This window comes from Ictidomys tridecemlineatus, chromosome 4 (assembly GCF_052094955.1).
Source record: "Ictidomys tridecemlineatus isolate mIctTri1 chromosome 4, mIctTri1.hap1, whole genome shotgun sequence".
NCBI classification, from domain to species: domain Eukaryota; kingdom Metazoa; phylum Chordata; class Mammalia; order Rodentia; family Sciuridae; genus Ictidomys; species Ictidomys tridecemlineatus.
Genome location: NC_135480.1, coordinates 129793056 through 129811362, shown reverse-complemented (window position 1 = coordinate 129811362; position 18307 = coordinate 129793056). Strand labels below are relative to the sequence as shown.

Below are 18307 nucleotides of genomic sequence, written 5' to 3'. Positions count from 1 at the left end.
ATAAAATATGAAAGAGAGAAGCATTGTATCATTCTAGTATATTTGGCATGAGCAAGTGTAAGTAGAGTTGGACTTGACTGAGATGGGAAGACTGGCAGAGGAACTGGATGAAGTGGAAAGGATCAGGGTTCCATTCAAGATATGTTAAATTAGAAATGGTTAATATCAGGCCCACAAATGACCAGGTATCCCTAAGAACTATTTCCTTATAAGTGGCAAGCAAAATGAACACATGTGCTTCTTCCACTCTTGGGTTAATGACTGTACCTGGGTTGAGGGAGCCATGTGTCTTAGGTCTGAAAATGACTAAGATGACAAAAAAAAAACATTAATAGAAAAAAGGAATGCTGGTTTCTCTGTGCCAAGATGACCCTACACACGTTGGCTCTCACCATGGCAGTTTTACCCACCTCAAATGGGAGGCAAGGCAAAAAGGGCTGGTATATGAACTACTGTCAGTCCTCTTGATAAGAGAAAGGTGCTGTGCCCCTGCCTTGTATCCTGCTATACAGTCATATAAACCTAACATTAAAACCCATTTGTGTCTAAAGTCTGATGCCAACCTGAACTTGTGATACCCTAGCTGATTAACTGATGGTTTAATCTCTCCCTGTCTAGTTCATTTAATTCCATAACTGGGAAGGAAAAAAGGGGTTTCCCTTATTGTCTCCCTAAAATTCTAAACTCTAGGACGGATTTTCCTTCAGACTGTGATATGTGCAAATTAGTCTTTACAATAATTCAGAAGGCAATAAAAACTGCAGATATGGAAATCCAATTCTATCAGACTGATTCAATCTTTACCCAGCACTTGGAATCACAAAATTTATCCAGGGTTGTTCCTTTAATGAAGAAAATGATTCCACAGATAGAGGGAGCTGATCTTCTGTGATGATGGTAACCATGAACAAAATGGTCCATGGCCGAAGCCAAGGTATTGCCAATATTCCCATCTATCCTCGGAAGGTTGTGCTTTTGGAAGAGGCAGAACTGTCACTGCTCACAAGAGTTACTTTACCACTTCATGATGCATCTTCTCCATGCTAGCATACACACGACCTTTGGGAGCCATGGTATAATCTGAAGTGTGGTCCTTGCTGAGATCTTATGTGCAGGTTAGCTCATCATCACACAGAGCTGCTAGGGCTGCACCTGGCACTTCTTCACCCTCACGTGGTAGTGAGAAGAGAATACAGTATATTTTAAAAAGGGATGCTGGTGGCATTCAATCATGGTTTTGTGCTAAGAAATTTTTGAAGTCAAGTTTCAAAAATCGTTCTTGAGTATACAGATTTCAAGAGTGTCATCTAAAAGCAATTGTAACATTCCAGCAGGAAGAGAATCATGGACATTGGATATTTTTCTTCACACTGCTCATCAGCTCTTCCTGGTTTTTACATGTTAATTGGTTTTAGCCTGTGTAACTGTTCCCTTTTCATTTCCATCAGTCTGACAGATGAGACTATTGGGCTTACTAATGACTTGAACACCTACCTACATGAACACTGGGATAAACCTCAGTCAAGGATCCCTCCTCTGCTTCAGTCAAGCTTGGTCTTGAAATGCTTTGAGATCTGCAATAAGTGCAGCACACGGAAACAATTGAATTGCTTGATGGAGGCACTGTTTTGCACTTGCACTGTCTTTTGGAAATTCACAATCACAATTACACCCAGCTTTCAAAACTCTCTGGTTTGAGAGACATACCCAGAACAAAATGACTTTTTGACTATTTTACTTTCTATCATTAAGAAGCCACAGTTCATTCATTTCTTTAATATATGTTTACAATTTCAGTACTCCCCAAATCATGGTGTCTTTTCTAAATTACCCAAAGACATATAATTTAGAAATAAGGCGCCACCTGAATCTTTTGACAATATAACATTTATGCTCAAAGGAAACAAACAATGTACAATTTAGGTAAACACTGTGCAATAGACTATCACTTTCTCTCTACAGTTTAAAAAATGCAATGTCAAGAATTCTGTTCCTTTTGTAGTGCATAAAAAGTCTCATATGTATAATCCAATGCCTTTCACTTCCTCTCTCTGTAGGTCCTCATAGGGGGCTGGACCACCACACCAGCTGGCCCAGATGGCAGACCCCAGGGAGCAGCCTCATCTTGTCATCCTACTGGACTGGCTAATGCAGTATCCTGGAGACAAGGAAGCCAATTACTTGGAAGAAAAATAGCCTCAGGTTTCCTCTTAGTACTTAAATGCAAGCCATTTGCCTCAGCCCAATAGCATTTCAAGCAGTCTGAGTTCCATTTAACGGGCCTGGAAAACAAAACCAAGTTTTGCTTTTAGCAGACCATTCAACAAAGCACACTGCAGCCTCATGATCAAGGAGGGGTGGAGGAAACAGGCCCAGAGGATGAGAAAAGGCAGGAGTAGCTTTCTGTTTTCATATAATTTAGAAAATTATGAGTTAAGCAAGGAAAGGAATAAACACAGAGAAAACATTTTATTATCAAAATAAATAAAAATATTAAATATTTAGACAACCAAAGAAGCAAAAAGAACTATCACAGAAGCCCATACTAAGAGTCAAAAAAAAAAGATGACACAACTGTCAAATAAATCTGCTAAACAATGGAATGCTTTCATCCCAATTTTATTTTATTAATTGTCAATTTATAAATATTCCCATGCCTTCCACAAGAGAAACAGTAACATAATTACAGGAATTTAGCTCAGGAAATTAACTAGATTGCACATTTGGAAGGGAAACTCCATCTAGTATTCTTGGCAGGATGGATTGTATATTCTTATCATATTTGGCTGAAGTAATTTTGAACTATGCCTCAGAAGTAGAGGATGTCTGTTATGGTTTGGATCTTACATATCTCCAAAGCCTCATGTGTTAAAGACTTGGTCTACAAGCTGATGGTGCTATGGGGAGGTGCTGAAAATTTTAGAAGAAAGAGCCTAGTAGAAGGAAGTTATGCGTTCCTCCCACATATTTCGGAGGAACCTGGTTAGATAAAAGAAAAAAACAAATGCACTTGATTTCTGAAAGATATTAAAACAAAGTTTAGAAATCTGCTATAGAGAGCTACATGTTTCAGACAAATGTATGTGGGTCCTCAGCTATTGAGTTGCTTTTGAGGAAGGGATTGCTATCTAATGTGAACACCCTTCAGGCAGAAATAATATCTTCCACTAGGGGCCAGAATAAGACTGTCATGTCCAGTGCTGTTGAATACCTTTCTAATTCCAGGTGAATGAAATACAGACTCAGGAACAAATGGAGCACAAGTACATCAGTGAGTGATACCAGACTATCAGTGACATGTCAGCAAAGTGCATTTCTGAATCCTTTTGCATGGTTTTATGCTGAGAGCCATAGCCAAGTAGGAATGACTCATGGTGCATGGCATTTTTGGTTGAAAGGTGATGCCAGCAAGCCATTGAGATGATAATGATTATGTTAAGATGTGCATTCAAGTGGAGATTATACCCCTGCTGTCCGCCTTGGCCTGCTACTTTGGAGCTCTCTCAGGACTCCTGGAGAGTTCTCATTGGTTGGGGAAGTGCAGTAGGAGGGAATTCCGAAGGAGGGATTTCCTGTTGGTGGAGTGTGTCCCAGGAAAAGACCCCGTGCATGGCATTTCGCAGGAGTTTTGGAAATAAAGTTTGTTCCTGCTCGAGTGCCTTGTGATTTTGTGCCCAGCCAGACTACAGCATTTGGCGGCCCGTGCGGGGAATGCCTGAAGCTCAGAGGTAAGTGAAATTGCTTGCCCCTGAGGGAAGGCAAGAGAATGGGTGACCATTTCAAAAAACAATGTGTTCTTGTTTTGATTTATTTTGTTTTTGTTTCAAGCTGCCTATCTCTAGAACTTTCTCAAGCAAACTGGGAAAAATGGTTGGCTCAAGGTTTGAAGTTGTTTGGCCCTGAGGAAGAGAAAATTGATACAACAATTTTTTTGTACCGTTTTTGTTTCATTCTGTTTCGCTTTTGTTTTGTGTAATCTTGTTGGGTTGTGTTATCTTTATAGTAGATTAGAAATTAGTAAAAAACAAACCAAAAGAGTGTTAAGTAAATTATTAGAGGTTCAGACCATGGAGAAAGACATTTTAGATCAAGCAAAAGAGAAGGTCTCTCAAGCTAGTCAGACAGAGGAAGAAAATTTAAAGGAAAAGAGGCTATTAGGGAAAAAGCTACATCAGGAGGCTGCTACTAACACCGTTCTATCACCAGAGGGTGTAATTTAACCAACAGCTCTACCTATAGGACAGCTGAATGGCCCTCAACCCCCGTAGTTGATATATGGGATCCTGAGATAGGACCTCAAAGATTAGCATGCCCTGTACTTGAGCAGGCAGGAGAGCAGTGAATTCACCGTGCTTTAGATTTCAAAACAGTGAAGCAGTTAAAGGAGGCTGTAACAACCTATGGTTTCCAAGCACCCTTCACTGTAAGCATGGTCGAATCCATTACCAATTTGGACATGACGCCAGCAGATTGGGCTAGCATGTGTAAATCTGTGCTAAATAGAGAACAATATTTGTTATGGAAGGTTGCCAATGAGGAATTTTGCACGGAGACGGCTAGGCAAAATGCAGCAGCTGGTTACTCTCAAAGAAATCTAGATATGTTGTTAGGAAAAGGACCTTATGAAGGTCAACGGCAACAAATTGAATATGATCCTGCTATATATGCACAAATTGCTGCAGACACAGTTAGGGCATGGAAGACTTTACAAGGACATGGAGATTTACAAGGTCAATTATCTAAGGTAATACAGAGAGCTAATGAACCTTACACTGAATTTGTAGATAGGCTTATTCAAACAGCTGCCAGAATTTTGGGGGATACATAACAAGCAATGCCATTAATAAAACAACTGGCTTATGACCAAGCAAATCGTTACTGCAGAGAGGTCATTATACCGTGGAGATATGAAGATTTAAACACATATATTAAGTTATGTAGAGACATTAATGAACAAGGACAAGTCTTGGCAGCTGCAGTACAACAGGCTTTAGATGCCAGGCCAAAAACATGCTACAACTGAGAACAAACAGGACATTTTAAAAGGAATTGACCCATAGGAGGAGGGTTTAACAAAACTAGGTATCAAAGGAGTAGAATACTGGGTATTTGCCCATGATGCCGTATAGGGAGACATTGGGCTAATGAATGCCATTCTCAAACCACCATAGAGTGTACTCTGTTATCAAAAAACGGACATGTACCAGGTGTTTACCCATGCTATCATGGAGAAAAGCATCAGGATCCATTGCCAAAAAATGGACTGGGAGGCCCAATGCTCTGGGGCCCACAACCACAAATATATGGGGCAATGGAGGAACCCAGCAACACCATCAGGGTAGTGCCCAGGACACATTATCCATTAAATCCCTCATCAGACAAACTAGAGGGAGCGCAGGGTTGGACATCTACACCTCCACCAGAGCAGTACTAACTCCAGAGATGGGAGTTCAAATCATTCCCATAGGAGTAAAAGGACCTCTTCCCCAAGGAACAATAGGCTTATTATTGGGATGCAGTTCTTCTACACTAAAAGGACTTATTATAAGTCCTTGGGTAATTGATCCCGATTATGAAGGTGAAATAAAAATTATAGCTAGTTCTCCAAGAGGTTTATCAGTAACTTAACCAGGAGAGAGAATACCACAGTTATTAATAATACCCAGCCTGCATGATAAATTTTCCAGTCATACTGTAGAAAGAGGTTCCAGGGGATTAGGCTCCACAGGTGTAGATTGGGCTATGCTGTCTTTAAATTTTTTTTTTAGCCATCATTCCAGAATTACTATCTTCATCCCAGTGCCAGTGAAGACAAAGATAAAACCAAACTACAGCTTCTTCAACAGCTATCACAGTTAACTGTATAAACTGATGCATCAATGAATAATAACTCAACAAGTAATGCTCAATCAAGGAGTCGATTTACTTTGGGAGGAAATGGACATATGTATAGATTCCTCCGCTTTGAACTGCTTGCAGAACTTGCCTGGACTATGTATCACTTGTATACAATGTGAACTATCTGTTGGTACAACAAAGTGTGGTAGTGCTGGCGTATCTTTGCTGATGGTGTCACAGGTGATACAATTTTCCCAAAAGAGCCATCAATTGGCTTGGTGTCGTGGCATTTCTGTATCCTCCTCCCTTCTATTAGTGATAGTCTAAAATTTGGGGGCCAACAGAGGTGAGGCAAAGAACCTCACCCCCCCACACTGGCATCAAGGCCAAATTGTGGGGCCAACAGAGGTGAGGCAAAGAACCTCACCCCCCCACACACTGGTGCAAAGGCCTATCCACAAATATGGCTGTATGCTGGACCGGTAGTTTACCTGTTAGCCACTGTAAGCCCCTTTGGTTAAATGTCAGTAAACCAAGCTGCTGTGTATCAGCCAAAACAACACCACGCCAGTTCTTAAACTGCTAAAAATTTCCATTTTGCTCTACCACTCTTCAGCAACTTAGCAAGACCCTGTCTCAAACAGTAAAAATAAAAATGGGCCAGGGATATAGCTCAGTAGTAGAGGGTTCAGTCTCCGTTACCACCCTCCTAGAAAAAAAAATGTCACACAATAGATTCTAATAGGAAGGTAAACCAAGCAAGAAACATAGCATTAGTTTTAAAACACTGCACATGTTCTACAGCAAACTTTGCCCTGCACGTAAAAACCAATAAAATCTGTTTTTCTGTTTCTGCTGTTTATACACCTTCTTAGTTTAAAATAACAAAATGAAATCACAGAGTCCTTCAGAGGCAAGCTTATGAAGGAAGTAAAATTATCCCAGTTTTTCCATCCCTAATTTAACTCAGAGACTTCAGGACTCCCTAAATCAGGATACAGAGACAGAATAATCTCTTCTAAATGAGAAACTTTCCTCCTAGCCTCTGGATTTTTCTCTTCCCTCACAGCTAGTATACTGCAGAGATCAATACACTCTTATTAACAAACACAAATGTCTACATTCATTATATATATATATATATATATATATATATATATATATATATATATATAGTGGTCTTAGGAACAAAACCCAGGGCCTTCCATGTGCTAGGCAAGTGCTCTACCACTGAGCCACACCCAGCTCCAAATTTTCACTTTGGAAAAATTTTCTACCTTCCCCTTAACAATTCTTCATCCTTCTTTATGCTCCAGTAGGCATTAGGGCCTGCAAAAATCATTTAGGGCAAACCATCCCGGGGCGTGTGGAGGGGTTGAATCCATCATAATCTGTCAATGTGTCTTTAGGAAAGGGACTTAATCTTAGTTCCCTCATTCATAAAAGAGAAAAAGAAGTGGGATTTATGCTAATTTCCTATCCTATGGTGCAGGAATGAATGGGATAAAATATCGTAGGTACTTGATCCAGAAGAGGTTACTACAAATGTACTTGTGTCTCTTTCTCTTCTTCATTCATGTGATAAATGAAAAGAAATGTGAAGCACTTACTGTCTTTGTTCTTTTTATTCTTCAAACTTTCCTTGGGGGCTGGGGTTGTAGCTCAGTCATGGAGCTCTTGACTTGCACATGTGAGGCACTGGGTGTGGTACATAAAAATAAAATATACAAAATAAAAGTATTATGTCCATCTATTATTTAAAAAACTTTGTTGGGAGTCTTCTGTGAGTGATCAATATAAGAAAGTTCATAAAACAGACGTGGTTTTATCTGCCCCCATTGACCTATATTTAAGGGTCAGGAGGCAGAAATGAAATAGTTCACCAGTAAATGAGGGGTTAAATTTGTTTGGTTGAATTGCCAGAGGTGGAGGAGGATGAATGAAAGCTCCATTAGGGTCAGATCCTGGGTTTGCCTCTGGATTCCACCACTGAGCAAGTTTCTCAAATGCTCTGTATCTCTCCTTTTTCTCTTCTACAAAATGGAGATAATATATTTACACTGGGTTGTTGTGAAAAGTACAAGTGACATCCCTCCCTAGAATTTCCTGATTCTCCTCAGTGGGCACTCAAACTGCATATCCACCAGCTTCCTGAGATGTTTAAGTTTCCAACTAATCTCCAGGCACTTTGGACAACCAAACTGCCCCAAAGGCATAACAATGAATCAAAAGTCATTCAGTCATTCAGGGACCTCCAGGTCCATTCAGGCCCTTTCAAAAATAAAATCCAACAGACTCTTGGCATAGAATCTGACTAGTGGAAACATGGTGTCCTGTTGAGAGCCACAGCTGAAGGGGCCCCAGCAAACTTCCAGCTGCCAGCAAACTTCCAGATGCCAGTTGATGATTGGCTCACAGTGGCCCCAGCAACTTCTAGCTGCCAATTGATTGGCTCCTCTGTGGTGATGCTCATTGGGCTGTTTCCCCTGCCCTTTCAGACCATAAAGCTGCTCATTGGGGGACTTTTTTTGGCTCTGCTCACACTACCCAGCCAATCGGCCTCAAGAGCAGGAGGAGTGGGGGAGGTTGAGAGGCTTGGGGGAAGCCAGTGGTGGAAGTTGGGCTCTGAAGGTTTTTCCTTAGGAGCTATTCTGTTTGGCTGTGTGGTTCTAAAAATAAAGTTTGTTTCTTTTGACAAGTGGCTCTGAATTGTGCCCAGCCACACTGCAGCAGTGTCCAAGTTACCTGAAGCAGCTTTTGGTATATGCTTAGGCCAAAGGATTAAAAGCAGAAAGCCCAGCACCTCTCTCATAGGGAAGTTAATCAGAATAGTTGCAGGGCTTCCGAATGCCAAGCTCACCCTAGACTCTTCTGAAAGCATGACCTTTGCATTTCCACCAAGCTCCCAAAATCTTGGCTCCACCAAGGCAACTGCTCTTGAAGGAAAGGTCAGAAAGTCAAGAGAGGGACAGAAAATTCTCGACTGGGGACCTCCTTATTGTGGCTAATGACATATGCTACATACCTGAGTGCCCTTGTCCCCCATATCCTTATTGTGGCTAATGACATATGCTACATACCTGAGTGCCCTTGTCCCCCATAGGAAGATAGATCACAGAGCAAAGGTAAATTGCTGGATGGGTAGACCTTACATCTTCTCTTAGCCAGGGATCAATCTCTCTATCCAAAACAATTGAAGCTGAAGGTAAAATAATAGAAAAAAGGGTACCTATAGGACATGTCAGAGACAAAACCATTAAATCTCAACAAGTACTCAAACTAATAAACAAAATATTTAAACATATTATTAATGATAAAGTTACCTCTTAACCTGCCCTGAATGAAAATCCCCAATTCCAGATCTACCTGTGGTCGCCAGGGCAGGAGCAACTCTCTCATCCACCCCAAGGATGCTGAAGCCAGCCAGTCCCCAAGTCCTGGAAATCTTGGTGGCAGAGGGAAGGTGCAGGGTCAGGTCGTCATGGAAACCGAGGGTGGCCTGGCAGATCTGCTGGAAGTGGGCGGGTGCACCCTGGCCCTGCTGAGGCGCCACTGCAGAGGCTTCATACACTTAGAGCAAAGGGGCGACTTCTGGGTGCGCCTAAGGAAGCAAGGAGCCGCTTCCCAGCCCAGAGTGTCTCCATTTACCAAATGATCCCAATGACACTGGGTAGAAACACGGAACACCCCAATATCTCACCCCAGTATCTCACTCTGCCAAATCAGAACCTCCATGGGGAGGACCTGGAATGTGGATTTAATCAGGGGCTGTTTTCACATTGAGGAGGTTAGCAAGAACGGCTTCTCCATTCCTTTTTCTCAGTATCCTACAATGGTAAAAAAGAATCTTTACCCTGCTTCCAGGTTTCCTCCCTGGCGACTCCCAAACAAGTAAAGGTGAAGAGCGGCCTCTATTCACCTATTTAGAAACTCGCGGTTTTGTGAATGTTCCACTGGGGGGCAGTATTGTCCTTTGAAAAATTCATCCCATAACACTGTACCCTGTGGTGTGGAATCTATTAATTTCTCCTGCAGCCTGGTTACCATAATCAGATCTAGAAAGCAGATCTTGCATGCAGAGAGACGCAGCTCCTTAGGAGGAATGAGACAGTGCAGAGCCTAGAGCTTTACATGGAAGATGTTACTTGCTCGAATTCCTCCTTTACATTTAGGATTAAGAACAAGGAATCCACTCTAGGAAGCCATCCTGGAGGATAATGTGCTGGATGACAGATTCCTCCGCCCTCAAAGTTTTATCCTTTATTGAGCCATCAGATGGGAATTCAGGATTGATGCAGACAACACTGACCCAGCTCAACCTTAGGTCCTGGCTGGACCAGTGGGAACAATTAGCCTTCACTAACTTCAAGAGGTAACATTTGGGTGAGGTGAGACTCATTTTAGCACTCATGGGGGAATCCTCAGAGTATAGTCTTCCCTGGCTGTAAAATAGGGACCTGCACATTTGTACAACTTCTGTTAGAGATTTGGGGGAGAATTATCTCAGTAGAGTAAGATTATCTATGGTCCCTGGTCTTTATGCATTTACTCTATTTTATTTTAATATTCTCTGTATAGGTCTGTTTTCTGTGTTACTGTGTGCATGCATTAATAAGAACAGTTCTCTAATAATCTGGAATATACTTACTCGAATGCAAACTTTGAAATCCTGAATTATTAATAAAAGTGAGTAAGGAGGCTGAGATGGTTAGGGCCAAGTGAGCAGATCACAGTATGTCCCTTGGGATAATAAAAGTTGTTTAACATAAGATCTACAGTCAAATTAGTATGTAAAATACTTGGTTAAATTAAATGTATTTTTTTATCTGTTCTTTTTATATATATGTGACAATAGGCATATTTTGACATACATACACAAAGTATAACTTATTTTAATTAGGATCCCATTCTTATGACTGTATATGATGTGGAGTTACCCTGGTGATGTATTCAAATACAAGGATAGAAAAGTTATGTTAATGACAGTTAATTCTACTGTCCTTCCTATTCCCCTTCCTACTCCCCCTCCTCCTTCCTTCTCCTTTTTCTAATCCAATAGATTCATATTCTTCTATTCTCATCCGCATATCAGAGAAAACATTCAGCAGGTTTTGGGGGATTGTCTTATTTCACGCAATATAATCTAGTTCCATCCATTTATTTGAAAATGGCATAATTTCATTCTTCTATATGGCTGAGTAATATTCCATTGTGTATATATACAACACTTTCTTTATCTATTCATCTATTGAAAGACATCTAGGTTGGCTCCATAGCTTGGCTTTTGTGAACTGAGCTGCTATAAACATTGATGTGGCTGCATCACTGTAGTATCCTGATTTTAAATCCTTTGGGTATAGACTGAGGAGTGGGATAACTAGGTCAAATGGTGGTTCCATTACAGGTTTTCCAAGGAATATCCATACTGCTTTCCATAGTTGTTACACTAATTTGCAGCCCCACCAGCAATGTATGAGTAATCCATTTATTGATTCTTGATTTTATTTCTTGCACTTTAGGAGTATAGCTGACAATGAAGATTTGGGCCTACATTTTTTTTCTATTAGGTGCTGGGTCTCTATTCTAATGACTAAGTCTTTGATAAATGGGCTAAGGGACTGGAGAGACACTTCAGAGAAGAAGAAATACAATCAAGCAACAAATATATGAAAAATGTTCAACATCTCTAGTAATTAGAAAAATGCAAATCAAAACTACTCTTAAGATTCACCTCACTCCAAAGAATCCCCACTAATGTTGTACCCTTGTCCACTCAAGGGGAATCCAGCCAAAATGTAAACTGGGGACTTAGTTATGTCACCACCATAACTAGAGCAGTGAGCTCTCACATCTATGTTATGAATCTAGAGCTTTGGCACAAACAGGAATCTCAAAGTTTAAGAAACACACACTCCACCTTTTCTTCATTTAGACTCATCTGTATGAGCTAGAGTAGTTTTATCTAGGTCTGATTTGGGGAATAAAAAGTGTTAGTACATAGTTAGTAATAGCTGCATATTTATTTTTAAATGAGATATGTGTAGAACTGTATTTGTTGTGAACATTATAAAGCCAGTACAATGGAAATTTTACATGAAAATGATAAAAAAATATCATGGTGATGACATGCCCCACAAGCTTTTGGTCTGACACTCAGTAAACCCACAAGAGTCAACAAGAGTAACAGTCTTGGCCCTTGCCAAGCTGTTTGGTAGTGCTGTGTCACTGTCAATTGGTGAGGCAAATCTCCAATTCTTATTTTAAGCTGAAGTTACTTGGCTCCATGAATATATACATGCATTTTGTTAGTTTTATTTGGTTTCATCATGAAAAATCTACCTACTGGGAAGTGTAAGATGGCAGGTCCTCTGTCCCAAAAAGATCATCCTCACCTCAGCCTTAAGTCAAGAATTTCTTCCATAGGAGATAACTTTCCAGTTCATAATATTACTTGGAATATAAATACCCTTGTGAGAGACAGTAACACACTGCAATATAAAAACACTTTTAGAACACCTTTTCCTTGAAAGGTTATATCATGGGGAATATGAAAGCCAAAGTATGCTGCTTTGGAAACCTTCAGTATGTCATGGGAGACTGGGCAAGTTTTCCTCTGTACTCTTCACATTGTACCTTTAGAAACTTCCATTTTCCAGGTCCTAGTGGCATATAGTGGGGAGATATTTTTTCAAGATACATCCTGCCTAAGGTAATAGGGTCTGATAATGGACCGGCGTTTGTGGCCCAGGTAAGTCAGGGGTTAACCAGGATCCTGGGGATTAATTGGAAGTTACATTGTGCTTATAGACCCCAGAGTTCAGGACAGGTAGAAAAAAATGAATAGAACCATTAAAGAGACCTTAACAAAATTAAGCTTGGAGACTGGCATAAAAGATTGGACTATGCTCCTGCCTTATGCACTGTTTCATACAAAAAAATACTCCCTCTGTTTCTTTGTGTAACCTCACCCCCTATGAAATTCTCTATGGTGCCCCTCCTCCAGTAAGGGACTTAACCCCAACTCTAGGACCTAACAATTCCTTTCACACCCCCTTGCTTGACAGACTTAAAGCTCTTAAAAGAACCCAGCGATACCTATGAAAACAGCTGGCCACTGCCTACCAACCTGGGGACGAAAGGACTCCACACCGATATCAAGTGGGAAACTTCGTCTACATAAGAAGACATCAGGTGTCATCCCTGGAGCTCTGCTGGAAAGGACCATACCAGGTGCTACGTATAACACCTACAACGGTAAAGGTAGACGGAATCACTTCCTGGATCCATGCCTCTCATCTCAAGCCTTCGCCCTGTCAAGACTCTGTCTGGAAACTTAAGAAGACTGGTAACCCTCTCAAATTGCATATTCACCGTGTGGGTAGGGCTATAGACTCTCCCCTTGACCACTAGTAGTCCTAACCCTCATCAGCCCGTTCAGCAACAATGGCTGATCACAAATCCTACTGGACAAGAAATATGGTCTATCTCGCATACAGCCCCCTTAGGAACCTGATGGCCATCTCTCCACCCAGACATTTATCAGCTGGCTATAGGTCTAGGATATCCCTGATGAAGAGGATCCCACTAAAATTCCATTAAATCCCTTCCAAACCATAGATAATGAAAACAAACATTATGGATGTAGGGACACTCGAACCAGATGCAGGTTGGCTAACCTAGATTACTATGTTTGGCGGGCGGACTATCAAAGCCACAAACAGTCAAGGCTGTGTGGAGGAAAAGCCAACATCTTCTTTAAGTCATGGGGATGTGAGCATACACGGGGTGCCTAATGGAACCCAAACTCCTCATCAAATTCAGTACACAGCATTGGCCATATTTCCAATTAGATAACCAAAACCGATGGCCCCCAGAGGGGTCTCTAGATCCTAAAATAATTCTGAGTGACCTTTTTAACTTCTGCAAGTGCTCAAAAGGGTGGAAGGAGATTCCCCTATGAGGAGGCCTTTTCCCTCCTTTGCTCACATCTAAACTATGCTTCTCCAATAGTTCCTCACCCTCAGCCTTCTGCTCCAGACTCTCTGCTGTCACTCCCACCTCAGCAACCTGATTTCTCCCCTTCAATTACTAGATCAAAAACCAAAACCTCTGCCGGTTCTCAGACCATTGCCCCCTTGCTGAGGTAGCAGGTACTGAGGTACCCCTCCACCCACTCACTCCTCTCTTCTCCTGTCAGTGCCCACACTGGGTCCCACCAGGTCCTCTTACCAGCTAATCCAAAGCTCAAACCAGCTGAGGAGAGCCCTCAGACCCCTATCCAACATGTAATGAAAATGGCCTTTAAACTTGCTTTGTCATCACTGAAAACAGGTTACTAAGAATTTAAAGTCCCTCACAGGCTTTTTGGGACACTCACTCCTGTCTTCCCCTCTGCTCTACCTGTTCTACTACTCAAGTTTTTATTGCTAGGAAAATCCCAAACCCCTTTCCCATTTTCTTTTACATCTCTCCTTCCTTATTCTCAGATCCACAAAGCTGCTCTCAGCCCTACCTTCCCCGTCTTCCCCCTCTGTACCAGGCCCACAGAAAAGTCTTAACTGACCTTCTCCAGAAGTCTTCACCATGGCTGACTTCAGGACTTTCAGCAAAAGAGACCCTATAAAAGAGTTCAGTATAGATAACCTTCCTCTTTTCGTGTTGCCCTGTTCTACTTGGCCACTGGCTAAAAAAAAAAAAAAAAAAAAAAAAAAAAAAAAAAAAAAAAATCAGCACTCCTAAGCTAGACACCCTCTTAATAGTTTTTCACAAAATATGTGAACAAAGCCTCTGGCCTTGAGCTGGGGCTTCACAGAGATGGCTACATTTCTAAGATTAAAAAGTTACCAACTGGGCTCCATGGTAACAGCTGGCAGGAAAAAAAAGGGGGAGGGAGAAAAAGCTCTCCCCCTCCCAGGTGTCCTTGAAAAGTTAACTCGCCCAGAACAGAGAGGAAAAAAAAAAAAAAAAAACTGATTTTTATAAACTTCTGCAGACTGTAAACTTCTGAGCCCCTTCCCTTACATGTTAGGTACAAAAATTCTAAAACTATCTAAACTTGGGGTTCAGGGGATTAATTGATTACAACAGAAGCAATGCCCTCTGAATCCAGTTGCAACCAAATAGGACTGTTTCCCTGTCTTCGGTACTATCTTAGGTGCCTTGCCTTGTCCATCCCTACAACATTAATTAAGTAAACATTGTTTATGCTTTCATAAATGGTCAACAGATGTACTTAATTATGTAATGGTGTAGATGTTTCCCAGAGTGCTCTATCATGACTCAGGTTCATTTGAAGATCAAATAGGGGGGCATACAACCCTGTTTCGCCGGGAACCTGTATCTCTCACTTTAGCCATCCTATTAGGAATAGGAGTTGCTGCAGGGGTGGGCACAAGAACCACTGCCCTGGTCCATGGGACACAACAAATGACCCAATTAGAAGTAGCAATAGACCAAAACTTAAAGATATTAGAAACCTCCATCACAGCTTTGCAGGAATCTGTAACCTCTCTCTCTGAAGTTTTTTACAGAACAGGCGAGGGTTGGACAACCTCTTCATGAGAGAAGAGGGCCTTTTTGCTGCATTGAGGGAAAAATGTTGTTTTTATGCCGACCATACTGGAGTTGTAAAAGCATCTATGAGTAAATTAAAAAGATGCCTTAAAGGGCATCAACCAGAGAGAGAAGCCCAAAAAGAATAGTATGAGTCTTGGTTCACACAGCCCCCCTGGTTAACCACTCTTTTATCAGCCCTGGCCGATCCATTAATAATCCTCATATTATTGCTAACTATAGGAGCTTGTTTGCTCAACGGTATAGTTTACTTTCTCTGAACTCAAATTAGACAAGTTAAACTTATGGTAATCAGACAACAATATACCCCACTAGCAGACATAAAATGTGACACCCCTCAATGATCACTTTTATGATTAAAAGTAGCCAGAAAAAGAAGTGGAAAATGAAAGGTTAATAAAATAGGTACTTGTCACTCCATTTTCTATATGCTTAACAAAACACTGTTGAAATCTTAAGAACTGTTTGCTCATCTTGTTCCCAGAATGTGCTGTCCCCAACTGCCAGACTGCAAAATATAACTTTCCTCCCTTCCCTCTCCAAGGAAATAGTATATAAGCTCTGCTTAAGCTGTTCTCAGGGCTCTTTGTTCTATTCAAGTGAGCTCTAAGCCCTAACATGCTGGACCCCCAATAAACCCTTTGCTGTTGCATAAGACAGTCTCTTGGTGATGTATTCCTCTGATGCTCATTGCCTGACCTTTACAATACTTTTTGTTTTTTGTCCGGAGCATTGAACTCAGGAGTGCTCTACTACTAAGCTACATCCTCATTCCTTTTATTATTATTATTATTTTTATTTTGAGGCAGGTTCTCTCTTAGTTGCTGTGGCAGGCCTTCAACTTGCTATCCTCCTACTTCAGCCTCCCAAGTAATAGGAATAAGGGGCATGTTGACACCATGCCAAGAAAGTGGAGAATTTTTATAACCATCAACTTAATTATGATGTAATAAAAACATCACTTTCCAACAGGACATTCTGTAATAATGGAAATGTTCTCAGTCTCAGATTCCAATATGGCAGCCATCAGCCACATGAGGCCACTAGGAACTGGAATCTGGTTAGTGTGATTGAGGAATTAGAATTCAAACTTTAATGGATTTAAACTTAATTTTAAATAGCCACTATGGCTAGTGGTTACCATATTGAACAGGACATGTCTTAACAACATTACTACTTTGCCATGTCATCTTAGAAATAATTTGTTCTACTGAAATTTCTAGGAGAAACTGATTTCTGGCTGCAAAATAATATATTTACTAAAATATAGTGGCCCCTGACCCAACCCATTTCCCAGCATACATAGAATTGGTGCTACTTTGTTCCTCCGAAGCAGACTTCTAGAATGAAGTGACTGACTTACCCTCACCCAGGGAAAGTTCCTCTTCCTCTCAATGGAAGAAGGAAATGGGCTGCAGGGATCCATGTCAACCATGAGGTGTTTGTTCAGAGAATGGGAACTGCGACTGAGTAATGTTGACTCTGAAAACAGACACAAGCCAGTGGTGTTGGTGTCCTTTGTGGTGCTGACCCCTCTCTCTCAGTGGCTACACAAGCTGAGAAGTGCCTCTAGATACACACAGTAGGTTAAGTGAGAAGTAAAGGTGATATAATACTCGTGACCTATAGCCCTTCCTGTTTGCAAGTTCCTGACAAATTATCCACATGTTCCAATTCAACCTAGTGAAAGATAATATTGTTCCCCAGATGTCATCATGTCTGTGCATGAAAAATCACTAAGCAGCAGTTTTAAAAGACACAGGAAACAGACATGGATATCAGCTCTTACTAAACTAGATATGCAGAAAGGGTATTAAAAGTTGTGGCTTAGAGTAAAAGGATAAGCATCAAAACTCCCTGCCAGACCTATGGCACCAATGTTTTATAGATACAAGCTATCTTTCTGTTGCTGGATGTCCAGTGTCTAATATTCCCATTCATACCCTTCTCACCAAACAGCTATGAAATATAACTGTTTCTTCTTTGGGAAGGAATGTTCATATTAGCAGCTGTGGCAACAGCAGATGGCAAGGAAACTATGCAAGTCTCTCATCAAAACCATTGTCTGACAGCTGGCAAGCCTGGTTACATTGTGTTCTTCAGGAGACCAGTTGTCTACCCTGACAATATAAGAGATGGACACCTGCAGATGGATAATTGCTATCTCATCCCCTTTCCATATTTCCTGTCAAAACTAAAACCAAGTTATCCTTTGAAGATAGGGTTAAATGCCTTCTTTCACCTTGAAGTCTTTCTAGACTGCTTCTCACAAGACATTAAATAAGCTGGTTTAAATAGGTTTTTTACTTCATTTTAAGAATGTAATGTAAAACTTTAAAAAATTCCACAACTAGGTTAAAATAATGTCCTTTTGAACTTTTCTTTCTTACTTCTTGAAAACAGCTTAGGTAGGGTAATTTGGGGATAGTATTAAAGACTTATGTTTTACTGTGTAAGAAAGCTGAATTCAATATAAAAATCCTTCCATCCTGCATACTAGTTAAGTTTCCTCCAAGCCTCTTCCACCCCTAGCTAAATTATGACTTCTAAGTTCAGGGTTTGGCAGAAGGATGGGCAGTCTGTTCTTTTTCTCTTTTCTTTCCTTCCCTATCCCTCTCAAGCTCCAAGATTGTGAAGTTTGGTAACTACCTGGTTTGGGAATAAGACACCAGTCTCCCCATCTACCAACTGTATCTCTGAGTCAATTCAGTGTAGTGAATTAACTAGTGACTTCAAAAGGGAAATAAAGACACTTAGAAACACTAATAAATTGTTTAAAATTGTTTGTTGTAGAAGTCATAGAAGTTGTCTCTCTAACATCCATTTCAACCTCCTTGAGTGACTACCACGATGCTTGCAATGTATTGGTCTTATCTTCGGATCCAAAGGAGGGCCC

General features: G+C 40.9%; 1 protein-coding gene across 24 annotated transcripts in view; it reads right to left on the bottom strand.

Annotated features, from left to right (window-relative positions):
* The window catches only part of LOC120889783 (uncharacterized), a 259751-nt gene extending 245235 nt beyond the window's left edge, over window positions 1-14516 (bottom strand). For 21 of the 24 annotated variants that reach the window (XR_013438039.1, XR_013438031.1, XR_013438038.1 and 18 more), the window contains exon 1: window positions 7449-12958. The gene's annotated coding sequence lies outside the window, so the exon portion shown is untranslated. The other 3 variants (XR_013438033.1, XR_013438034.1, XR_013438035.1) reach the window with 3 other exon arrangements.
* Window positions 14517-18307: the final 3791 nt, after the last annotated feature.